Source organism: Ambystoma mexicanum, chromosome 9, assembly GCF_040938575.1.
Source record: "Ambystoma mexicanum isolate Mex_15411 chromosome 9, UKY_AmexF1_1, whole genome shotgun sequence".
NCBI classification, from domain to species: domain Eukaryota; kingdom Metazoa; phylum Chordata; class Amphibia; order Caudata; family Ambystomatidae; genus Ambystoma; species Ambystoma mexicanum.
This window is the reverse complement of record NC_090931.1, coordinates 1,535,696,284-1,535,709,589: the sequence shown is the minus strand read 5'-3', so window position 1 is coordinate 1,535,709,589 and position 13,306 is coordinate 1,535,696,284.

Here is a 13,306-nt window from a genome sequence, read left to right as displayed (position 1 = left end):
GTCCACATCTTCACATGCATGCATCCATGGCATTGTGTTGCTTGTGCTAAAGGGTATGTAAGTAGCTGTACCAATCATCCATATTGCACGTTTGTAATCCAGAAGCCTTAATTCCACAGCGCAATTTGTTACAACACTTCAAGCAAATGTCATACTAGGGCCCAACCAAAAAGGTGACGTGTTCCTCCCTGTTGTGCAACAGGGCCACTAATTAACACCATATGCTAATGTACGCATAGCACCTCAGTTCTGCTGTTCTATCAAGTGTACAATATTGTCCACAACCATTGTGTGCTACTCACCAACTTCAAACGCATGCAGAGTAACAACTACATCACTGCATTATGTTCTGGTGGCTGTCATGCAGGCCTAGCTTGTTGGGTGCATGGCCTACAGCCTGCGGCTTTCAGCCATGTACCCAACAGTGTAGGCCTACGCCACACCCACCACAACATAAGAGCCATACAAGCGACCATGTAGGCACATACCAGACATCAGAAAGGCAACATACGCACCAGCACTTCCACCCAACCGCCACACCATAAAGCAGGGATGCAGGCCCACATGTTCCACTTACCCAAATACGGACATTTATTGTTGTGTTTGACACCGCTACCCACTTCCTATCACAAAACATTATAAGCATACCAACCAAAGAATACAATCTTCACAACATTGGGCCTACACCCAACACTCTACTACGTGCATACAAGGAATGCTGCATAGGGCACTGCAACACTCACTAATCTGGGGGGGCAATACACACAATACAAGCACATACAAGAACCAGGTGCACCGTCACCTGTAACGGCTCTATGCCATTGTGTTGCCTGTGCAGAACAGTATGTGAGTGGCTGGGTAGATTCTCCATATAGCAATGTTTAAGAACACTTCCTACAGCAAGGGTCTTACAAGGGCCTAACCAAAGGAAACACAAATGGTCACAGTTCCCCCCCTATTGTGCAACACAGCCCATGATTAACACCATACGCTAATGTACGCATACCAACTCACTTCTGCTGTTCTACCAATTGTACAATGTCCTCCTCAACCATTGTGTAATACCCACCAACTTGAAAGGCATGCAAAGTAACAACTGCATTATGTTCTGGTAGCTCACCTGCAGGTCTACCCTGTTGGGTGCATGGCCTACACCCTGCGGCTTTCAGCCATGTACCCAACAGTCTAGGCCTAGGCCACACCCACCACAACGTAAAAGAGCCATGCAGTCAAACATATAGTCATACCATACATCAGAAATGCAACATACACACCACCACGTCCACCCATTCGCCACACCATAAAGAAGAGAGGCAGGCACATGTGTTCCACTTACCGTAATGCAGACACAGATCACTGCTTTTGGCACCGCTACCCACTTCCTATCACTAAGCACTATAAGCATCCCAACCAAAGAACACAATCCTCACTACATTTCACCTGCTCCCAACACTGTACTTACAAGCAGTGGTGCATAGTGCACTGCAACACTTACTAATCTCAGCACTACCCACAAGGCAAGCACATATAAGAACCAGGTGCACCGTGACCTCTTCCATATGTACACCATTCCGTTTCTGCATCCGTGCAACACACTACACGACTCGTCACTGCTGCATGTCCACCCATACACTGATAACTGTACACTGCTCTGCCAAACACCACACTGATGCTACCAACATTATGTGCACTGCAGCCAAAGCACACACACACAAAGGCTCAATGTAGCACCTACTTTAAACCAGTGGACACACTTTTCAGTGCTAGGGCTGCAGCCCTGCATCGGAAGGGCGACAGGCTTACCTCACACAGCACACCATACTACACACTGTGTTTACATACTCAAGTGGCCTGCCACCACTGATCACAGAAACACATTTACTCTGCAGCTGCCATGTCATTACGAACGCTGCCTGCACTGACCATGCAACAGTGTTGTCTGTTCATGTAACCGCACATTGGCAGAGTATGAACTAATACTGCTGGCAAGGCAGCGTCTTCTTAAAATGAGATATAGCACATGAACCATTTCTCACTCCCGCACCTTTTCCACCCCTTCTTCCAACCACCAAATAACATCCATTATGTTTCTCCGTCCCTTTCACTGCTGCATTGTCCACCCATACAACGTGCCACGGTCACTGAACACTTAACACATATCCGTCACCCCACACTGCAGTGCACTCAAACTTTTCACCGCTCAGCAAACAGAGAAATCGGACGGCGAAGTGGAGCCTCATCAGACTACTTTGATTGCGCACACCAATACTTACAACACTCCCAGCCATGCACACAAAGCCTTACACTTGCCACATACACACAACAACACTATTCTCCGATACACCATGGTGGCGTTTCCCGAAACCTTTGATGCACAGCACACTTCCCTCCAACCAACCACCGGCCGCGTCCAAATTCTCCGACATCACGTTGTTCCGCACGCCAATCAGACTGCGGTCCACGGAGTGAACAGGGAAATGGGTCCGCGCAGCAGACCCAGATATCAAAAATATTTTGGGACGTACATTTTAGTGATTTGCAACAAAAGTACTTGTCGGATTTCCACCAGACAGACAAAAGCACGCTTTCTAGCCCAAGCCCCCGCTCCTGCCGCAAATTTGGTAAAAATCCGTCCAGCCATTTGGGCTGTAGCCGTGCGCGAAGGTTTTCCCCAATCAGTCTATGGGGAAAAAAATGTTTGGTACCCCACCTATAACTTCGCCCCTCCTGCACAACACCTCACCCAACTTGGCTCAAAAAAAATTCAGAGCCCGCCATATACGTGTTTTGAAAGTTTGGTGAGGATTGCTCCAGGGGGAACGAAGTTATAAGCCGCCGAAAAAGTGCTCTTCCTATGCTTTTAGCAACTTAACCATAACTACACGCCCGCTACCGCAGGCCGTGTAATATTTGTGAAAGTGTGTTTGTTCGGGGTTGGCTCCAGCCCCATAACAGTTGGTGGGCTTACATTTTGGCCCGAGGTCAGGCTATCAGAATGGGATGTACTGGCAGTACTGAAATCTGACCAACCCCACCCATTCGCCCTGCACAGGGCGCAGTCTGGCACTGTGCTATCAGTATAGGTGATTTCGGGAGATTGACGATTTTGCAACTTTTCCAGAAATGGGAAGTTAGGACACAAGGTCGGCATACCATTCTGTGGTGTACTGGACGATTGTGACATTTGACCAGCCCCACCCATTTGCCCTGCACAGGGGTGGAGCAGGATATGGCCCTGTGCTATCAGTATAGGCGATTCTGTGAGATTACTGATTTTGTGATTTTTTCAAAAATAGGAGCTTATGACACAATAAAACATAGACATAGCAGACCCCCATGTACATATCAGCTACAGACCCGGGCAACGCTGGGTGCTATTGCTCGTTTGTTATGTTCAGCATGCCCGGGACACACTACGCTTAATGTATAATGTTCTGATTGTTTTATTGGATATACACAAGAGACGTTTGTGGAAAACGACAGAATGAGGACATGTTTAACTCTGCATGAAATGAATGTACGTTGTTGTCTCAATACATACATTCCTGGTTCCCTTTGTGAAAAAAAGATACAACATTATTATAGGGATTCCTGTCACACCCATGCCTGTCCCCATTTACAATCCATCAGCTGTATAACCGTAAATCCTTTCTTATGCCAACCATAGAGACAAGCAGACTGGCTGCTGTGTTTTTTCTGTTATCACTGGTACTGACACACGTTAATGGTATTTATCTTGGCAAGCAACTTTTTAGTGCAAAATATTGGTCTTATTTTGCAGTCTCGTCGTTGCTACAATTCAATGCATTTATTCTGAAGCGATGTTAGCTTCAACACTCAGCAGCGGGACTCACAATGCCGGTGTCAATGCTCTGGGGATTCACATCTGGACAGCTGCTGCTTATTCTGCATGCAGGCTGCACCCAGAAGAATTGCTTCAAAGCAATGGCAGCCTTTTCAGGCATCTAAAGCGCTCATTTTTTAATTTATAAATTTAATGTATTAATTTAGTGTTGAACAAAATAGCCGTTATACAAAAAAAACAGACGCTCCCAGTATAGTAAACCTATTATAATACAATACAACAACCAGTTGGACAGCATACAATAATTAACGACTGCATTGTTTTCACCCTAGTTAAAACATTATCTCTCCTTTTAGTACTTTTATTCTGGACAACAGCAGGATGCCCATGTCTGGACATGAGTTCTAGCTCATACGCTGTTGAGGCATATTGAGGGCGCCAAATGAAAATCCACTCACCTAATCCCAAGCTGGGGAGTTGAGAGCTAAACCCCAAATTGCTTACCAAACGTTCCCTTCACTTATGCGCCCCATTGGCATCCTGACCTCACCCCACATTTAAGACCCATGAAGAGGTCTGGAGATGTCCCTGGATGTATATATGTGCACAGTTGGGATTATGTGCATTACCCAGAGAGAGAGGACGCTGCTTTTTGCATGGTCGATGTCCAGGCATTCTGAGATGTAAATACTAGATGTCGACTTCATTTAACTCTAGGGTCCCTTGAATCCGATCCAGAAGTCTTACCTCAAGGGTCTCCTGAATCCGATCTGGAAGTCATTTACCTCAAGGGTCCCCTGAATCCGATCCAGAAGTCTTACCTCTAGGGTCCCCTGAATCTGATCCGGAAGTCATTTACCTCTAGGGTCCCCTGAATCTGATCCTGAAGTCATTTTTTTTTTTTTTTTTTTTATTTTTTACTTGTGTATAATCAAAGAAAATGATTTTTACAAGAAGTTGATGGTTATAGTAGATGAAAATCAAAAGAAAATCAAAAGAAAGGTTCGCCAAGTTAAGACCCAGTGACTCAGCTGCACAGTAGTTTTTTAGAAGTAGCAGAAAACCATCAGTTAAACATCCATGGTCTGCAGGCCACTAGCTATGCCGCCAATTTTAGTGAAGGCTGCTTCTAATATTTTGGCCGTAACAACCGCCCAACGAGACTTCTCGCCAGATATTAAGCGGCACCACCATGTGTGTTCGTCGATCAAGACCGAGTCTGACCGAAGCGGAGACAGAAATGGGGCGCGAATGTCGTCCAAAGCCGGGCAGGTTAGGAGCAGGTGGCGGATGTTCTCCACAGAGTCAGGGTCTTCACACAGTCTGCAAGTAGTTGAACTGGTCTGCAATCTTCTTCCCAAGGTTTCGCGGGTGTGGAGCAGATTTAAACGAGCCCTTAGAAAAGTTGAGCGCAGTTTTTTATCTGGAAATCGCAGACAGTACGTCATAGGAGATTTCAGTTTATTGTAGGTTGGAGGAAGATGGTTTAAGCACTTGATGGAAGCTGCTTTGTCTACAGTGGTGATCCAGTCCTGCAGTTTTAGTTTTTCACTGACTCTTTGTGGGTTCGTTATCAGGTCAGTAAGTGAGCATTGCAGGCCTTCCAATTTGGTTTTTTGAAGATCCACCCATTTTTGGACCGACTTGGTAGTGGTTGATTCAAGTTCCTGCCCAATTGTTTTAAAAATTGGGAGACTGTCTTTAATTAAGGTTTTCCTGAATAGGGCAAGAGCAGCCCCACTGACAGTGGCGCCTAGAGACAAAAGGCCCAGATCTCGTCTGATTGCTTCTATGGGAATAGCGTTCGGCAGACCTAAAAGGGACTTCCATATGTAGGCCTCTAGTTTACGCCATAGTTGGGGCGGTATGGTGAACATGGCATCCATGCCGTAGGTCAGAGAGGGTACCATTTTACCCTTGTAGAAATTGATGGCCGGCATTAATGAAAATTTGCCAAACTTCCTGTCGAGTGCTCGTAATTGGGAAGTCAATTGCCTTGTTTTGGACCAGAGGTGTTGCTGCATTTTGATTTCATGTGGCGACCCGTCTAAGAGCACACCTAGATATTTAAATTGTTGAACCACTTCGATTCTGGTTTTGCAAACTGACCAAGACCCGGTGGTTTTTGGCGGATGGCGTGAAGAGGACAAGATCATGATTTTAGTTTTGGTCTGGTTTATTTGAAGATTGTTGGTGGTCATGTAGGTTGCCAGATTGTCCAGCTGCCTTTGGAGGCCGATCGGAGTTTGGTCAAACAGGATCATATCGTCGGCATATAAGAGGCGAGACAGAGGGAGATTGCCAAACTTTGGGGGAAAGCAGCGCACCAACGCTTCCGAATCTTTGAAGTCCCCCAAAAAAGCCACGAAAAGTGCCGGAGCTAGAGGACAGCCTTGTTTGACACCTCTGAACGTCTGAATATTTCTGGACAGGGCCCCCTGTCTGTTTAGACGGACGTTAAGAGAGGTATTGGTGTGCAGGGCTATTATAGGGTGTAATATGGCCGGTGGACAGTTCCAGTTTGCCAGCTTTCTCCATAGTCTAGGTCGGTCCACTTTGTCGAACGCCTGAGAAAGGTCGATAAAAGCCACGTACACCGCAGGAGATCCCTGTTTTATTTTGGCTTTTAGAATTGAAAGTATGAAGATGTTCACTGTGGTGCTACCGTTTTTCTTGAAGCCTAGTTGGTAAGGATCGCTGCAGGGAGCTGTTTTCTCCCAGCGGTGGAAATGCTCTAAAAGAAGGGCGGCAAATATTTTCCCCATTATGTCCAATAGGGCAATCGGACGATAGTTTTCCGGTGCTTCTCTGGTTCCACGTTTGAAAATAGGGATGATGATTGCTTTGCACCATGATGATGGGATCTGTCTGGTAGATCTGCAGTGGTCGAACAGAATGCTCATAAAGGCAGCCCATTCCGCGTGGTACTTTTTTAGATCTATGTTCGACAGGCCGTCCGGGCCTGGGGCTCTGGAAGATTTTAACTTTTGGATGGCAGTACTTATGGTTGATGTTAGAGAGAGGTCGATCCAGGGTGCTCCGGTGGTGACAAAGGACGGATTTGTATCTCGCGCTAAGCTGGCGAAAAGATCAGTGTAGAACGTGACCCAAACTTGTTCTGGAACAGAATTACTCATGTTATAGGTTGTGGATCCTTGCGAGGCGTTTACCAAGTCCCAGAAATCTGCCGTTTTTTTTGCGTGTAGAACTTTCATCATAGCTTCTGCGTCCTGTTGGTATAAGACAGCACGACGTGTCCTGATCCATGATTTGTAGGCTTTTTTTTCAGATCTCCAGCGGTCCCATGCCTCTTCGGTATTGGTGGTCTTTGCACGTCTTCTGAGATTTCTCAGGCCGTTTTTTTTCCCCGCAGTTTCCAGGTCATACTGGTGGGTGCAAGATTTGGGGGTGGATAGACCCACTGCCGGGTGACTCGTATATTTTAAGAGCATGGGATAGTAGTCCGGCCTGGACGATGGCACGGAAGGTTGGTCGATCCCAAATTCAGCCACGTACTGATCGGTGATAGCTCTAATGTTGGTCCGGGTCAGTCGCAGGCGTGATTGTTTGGGATTTGTTTCAATCGATGGTAAATAGGAAGTTGAATTCCTCGCTAAGGAGCTCCAAGAAGTGGTGAGCATGTTATGGTCGCTGGCGGCCGTTTTAACCACCTTAAAGTCTTGAATTGCAGCACACAAAGCTTGAGACGCAAAAATATAATCCAGTGTGGCTGTCAGTCGGCCCCTCTCCCAGGTCGGGAGAAGCGTCTGCCCTTCGCGGATCCAGGCAACGTTGTGTAGGTTCCGGGATGCCATGAGGGTCATCCATGCTTGTCCTCTGTGTTCTGCTTCAGTTGCGTCGGATGATTTTTTTCGGTCTGTCTTCTGCTGGCTGCACTTCGCATTGAGATCACCGCATAACAGTATGAAGGGAGTGTTCCATTCAATAAGGATCTCATCCAGGACCTCTGCCATATTTTGGCAGAAAAGTTGCGTTGTGGTTCTTTGCGGATTCCAGTACGTGGTGATCACAGCGAGTGGTGGGGATGAAGGTTGCTTTGACCGGCGATTTAGAGGTCCCGAAGCAGGGTTCCAATCAATTAGGACTGCCAATATCCCGTATGAACTAGCTGTGGTCCTGAGCATTTTTAGATTTTGGTCTGACCGTACACCGATGAGCAGACCCGCTGAGGGACGGCCTAGAAGCCCTTTTGTCGCCGGCGAAATCACAATGTCATACCCGTCCATAGAGGGTGTATCTTGGAGCCAAGTTTCTTGTAGACAGAGGATGTCAAAATGGCCCAGGTCAGAGGTATTAGGGTCGGTCAAGTGGGCATGACCTCTGGTATTCCAGGAGGCCAGTGACAAGAGTTTGTCGCATAGGTGGTCATCGGCTTCCTTGGGTAATTGCTATCTGAGGCGGTAGGATGATAGAGCCCCTTTTACCCAGTCCCAAGGGCCAGTTTGAGGGGCAGACTTTTTTGGAACTGGCGACGGTGGTGGTTTGGGTTGCCCACCTGATCTGTGGGGTACGAGGGCTCTTCGTGGAGATTGCTCTCTCCAACTTAGTTTCCTTTGCGCCCTGCGCGGTCGCTGATAAGGGGAGTGCCGCAGACGTTGTCTGGCTTGGTCTTGAGTGTCGATAGACCGCTTGGAAAGCTGTGATGGCCGTAGCAGTGGGTCCAGAGATCCCCCGGCGGGTCTTGTGGGGCGTTCAGGTGAGTCTTGTCTTGGGTTCCGGGTTCTTGATGGATAAAAAAAGTGCGACTTCAGTGTCTCTCTTCGATCGGTATGCCGTTTGGATGGACTATGGGCATCAGGTCTTTCGAGTGGGGATTGCCGGTCCTGTGTGTTATTCTTAAGGGCAGGAGTCTTTAATTCTGACAGTAGAAGGCCTTGTGCTTTAAGATCCTCGCTAGCTAGGGGGCCTATATCTCGAGTTGCAGACGAGTAGATGTGTAGGTAGGCTTTCGCTTTATTGCCTCTATGATAAGGCTCCACCCTTTTGAAATCATCCGTGGTTAATTTGCGTAGCGAGGGTGTAGTCGATGTGATTTTTAACACAGTTTTTCTATTCAAGATGATGTACTTATCTTTGTCAGAAAGTTGCTCTATTTTAAAGACGCGAGTAGAATTGTCCCTTGTGCGGAGAGTGTAGTTGTCTGTTGCACTTCTGGATGTCCGCAGCTCCTGCGGGGACGATCTGGCTGAGTGGGTTCTCGTCCTGGGTCTGCCTTGGGCATCCGACAAGTATCTTGATGGAGCATCAGTATGTCGGGTCTTCGTCGTTTTGTTCAGCTCAGGGGTCTCCCTCCGGCTGGAGTGATGAGGCGCTCTGGAATTCAGGTTAGACTCACAAGGAGTAGAGTCGTTCGCAGGGGCGGAATGCCCCTTGCCAGGCGGCGTAGATGATTGTATGCCTGAAGTCACACATTCTGTTATCGGTCTAGGGGAATGGGTGAGATCCATCACGGAGCCTGCACGTGTGATATTTACAGCCGTGCTTCCAGGATCTCTTGAGGTGGAGGGCAGGTCCTTCCGTGGGGGGGTACAATCATTTAGTTTGTCGACTAGTGGGATTGGAATATCGATCCCGCTTAATTTCAGGATTTTCTTTCCTTTAGGCAGGGGTTGAATCGGACCTAGGCAGGTTCCCAAAGCTAGGTTTGGGATCGGTGTAGGCAGGTTGGGTGTTTGCGACACTTTTGCTTTGTGTAGGAACACTGGAGCATTTTCGTTTGAATATTTTGCCTGGGACGTCTGTGTAGATTTGTGCTTTAACGTTGGAGGTAAAGGGCCATGTGTTGATGATGAGGCCACAGACCGCTCCAGATCTGAGGCTATCGCCTCTTTTGTTAAGGGCGGGGATTCGTACTTTAAGTCAATAGCTGTTATGTAGCCTTCTAAGAAGGTTAGCTTCGACTGTATACTTGCTAAGATGGCTGTGTTGTCTTTTGAAACATCACTTAGCGTTTCGTACAATTTGCAGAACGGGGCCATAGAGATGGTAATTGCCGACATTATTGTTGTCAGGTCTTTTCTGGTGTTGGGTGAGTCTTTCTGAGATGATGAGGACAGATCAGATCTGCCGTTTGCTGACGAGACCTTTGGTCCTGGAGCCGCCGGGTTTGCCAGTGAGTGCCTGCGCCTGGTATTGTGCTCTCCAGGATCAGACGTACTAAAAGATCTCAGATTTAGGTCCCTTGTTTGAGGAATCTGAGTCAAGGCGTCTTGGTGACTGGCAGCGGGCAGCGTGGTGAGCAGGTGGTTCGTTGTCCAGGGTTGAGGCGAAGTTTCTCTTTGTGGCCCCCCTTTGGGGTGCTGTAAGTCAAAGATTTCTAAAAGGGGCTGATAGGAGGTCCTTTTGTTGCTTAGTGGATCGGTCGCTGTGGTGACCGCCGGCTTTGGAGGCGGTGGTGATGGAGTCTTCGCCTGACCAAGCTCTGGTGGACTTGAAGCTGAGACCTGCCATCTTGGCGTGGCTGGCGCTGGTGCAATTGGTTGAACAGCTTCGGATACGGTTTGAGTCAGGGTGACCAAATGGACGGATCCTACATCAGACTGCGGGAAAGGCTTTTCTAGTGGCCTGCAGGGTGATGGCGTTGGAGCCGGGACTTGCCCGGGAAACGTGCCCTGAGGATTGACGAAAGTGGAGATTTTCCTAGACTTAGACGTCTGAGGCGTCTCATCCAGGGCTTGAAGGATTTCCGCATCTGAGAGTTCTGAGTCATTGGACAGTTTCCGTTTGCCTTGCGTCTGGAAGAAATTCAGCAGAGCATTCGACAAAAGTGGAGTAGGTAGAGTAGTTTTTGTGTGGGGCTTCTTCTTCTGGCCTTGTTGCAAAGCAGCCTTTTTAGGCTGTCTGGAGGCGACTGTAGGTTTGACTGTGAACAGTGGGTCGGTGGACTTAGAAGCCGTATTGCCTTTTTTTTTGAAGATAGGTCTTTTTTTCTTTTGGTGAGTTGTCAGTTTGCGGCTGCCCCTTTCTAAAGTTTCAGAACAGGGATCGGAGTCTGCCTCACTAGGCTCCTCCAGGAGGGGATTCGAGGAAGTTGGGAGATTATGCAAAACTGGGGACAGGATGTCGAACGTCCTTGATGCCCCGGTGTCGGGGATGTTGCCGGGCGAGGCTGGCGCTTTGCCCGTCTCTGGTGGTATAAACGCATCCGGTGCGGGGTGGTGGGCTATCTTAACTGGGGTGGGAGAGGTCGTTGGATTCTCTAGACGTCCTTCACCACCGCAGTAGGAAGGGACCCGGCTGCCCGGCGTAGCAGGATGAATTAAGGCCGTGGTGGTGGTCTGAGCAGCCGGAATGACATGTGAAATGAAGAGCAGGTCCTGAGCGGAAAGGTTGGTGGTCCGGTGGAGTGACCGCTGGGCGTCTTGTGGCTGTTGAGACAAGTCGGAAACACTTGAACTTTCTTGGAGGTTGGTGGCCGGCCGAGCAGGCGGGTTTGGAGGAAGTTGTGTTTCGCATGTCGCTTCACTTAGAACTGGGCCCGCCCCCAGACCCCCTGACAGGGGCCCTCCGGTCCCCGCACAGGGGTGGTCACTCGCCGAAGCGGTGCGGGGGGGGGCCGTGAAGGGTTCGATGTCCCAAGACTGCCGCTGGCCCAGGCAGCCTCCAAGTGCTCTGTCTTTGTGTGCCTGAAGAGACAGAGAGGACCGTGGCTCTGAAGGCGGGCAGAATGTAGGTGGTACAGATGCATTGCTTGGTCCCACCAGATGGAAGGGTGGGTTCTGTCCATGCTCGTTGTCTCTACCAGGGAGAGAGAATTCTTTGGTGGACCCAAGGTGAGCGTGATCCAGATTTTCTCGCGAAAGCGGGTTGCTGGCCGCTAACGCTCTTGACGAATGCAGAGACGGGACAGAACCTGCGGCGCTGCTGGGTGCTAACGTTAAGGTTTTCTTTGTGCGGCTCCTTAGGAGACGCTGGTCCAGGTCTTCCTCCATCGCGGGTAAGAGAGGGGAAAGGGAAAGGGGGGAAAGGGAAGGGGAAGAGAGGGAAGAGGAGCGGCAGTGGGAAAAAGGGGGGAAAAGAGAAGGGCGGAAGAGGAGGAAGCAGGGGGATAAAAGAAACTTGCCAGAGATAGGGGAGGGATAAGAGCAGAGAGGGAGCAAGAGACGGACAGAAGGAAAAAAGGGGGGGAAGGGAAGGGGGAAGAGAGAAAATGGATGGGTGGGGGGGAGAGAGGAACCAAGTCAGTAGCTTGCCGCCAATTGTGAACCGGCGGTAGCGGTAAATCTTAGGAGGCAGCCGGACGCTGAGCTAAAGCCGCTTATGGTTCGTGGGGTCGGAGCCAGCGCCAGCAGACACAAGAAAACAGGAGGGATCCTACCTCTTTATCCTTGTAGCACTGGAGCACGGCAGTCCCTCAGATCGTGAGTCCTTGGAGAGCCTCCAGCTGCCAGCCCGCTGCTCCCGGGGCGGACTGGGGCAGACTGGAACTCTGCTCGGAACTCCGCGCGCGCTCCGCGCGCGCTCCGCGCGGCCACGGGGTTTTTGAAGGTTGGTTGGGCTGGTTTTTTTTCTTTTCCCTTAAAGGTGAAACGCGATATATCGCGGTGAAAATGGAGCACTGGAGCAGAAGCACGACCTCTCGCAGCAAGGTTCTGGGGCAGACTGGAACTCTGCTCATTTACCTCTAGGGTCCCCTGAATCCGATCCGGAAGTCATTTACCTCAAGGGTATGATATGATATGATATGATATGGTATTTGTAACGCGCCTATACACAAGTGTTTCAAGGCGCGACGAGGCAGGGAGGGAGGGAGGGAAACAAGGGGAAAACAGACAAACGATCCTACTAGGCCAGGTGTCATTCAGATCGCGCAAGTGCAGAGGTAAGGGGAAAAGGAGGAAGTGCAGGGGGGAGGAGGTGGGGGGGGAAGTGCAGTACAAGGTAAGTAGCGTAAAAAAAAAAAAAAAAAAAAAAAAATAAAAAAAATCAGATCCGGAAGTCCTTTACCTCGAGGGTCCCCTCTCCAAACACCAGGGTTTGTGTTTTTAATGCTTAATGTTCAGGTTGGTTGCTGTAGAATATTTTAGCAGCTAATCCATCAATTGGTTTCTTGGGAAAAAACACATCCGCACACAAACGTGGAGCATAAGGGAGGCACTAATAAGGGGGGGGGCGTCTTTATTTATTTTTGCATTTATTTCAGCGCATAAAGCCCCAAGGTATCAAGGTGCCAGTTACAGAAGGTGCTTAAGAAAGGTAGTTCCAGGTAAATTGCATAGACCGCACAAGGCTGCACAGGTCATGATAAGGATAGGCAGCACAAGGCTGCACAGGTCATGATAAGGATAGGCAGCACAAGGCTGCATGAGCCATAAGTAGTCACAGGTAAATTGCATAGGCAGCACAAGGCTGCACAAGCCATGATAAGTAGTTACAGGTAAATTGCATAAGCAGCACAAGGCTGAACACGTCATAGTAGGTATTTACAGGTAGGTTGGATAGGCCGCACAAGGCTGAACACGTCATAGTAGGTAGTTACAG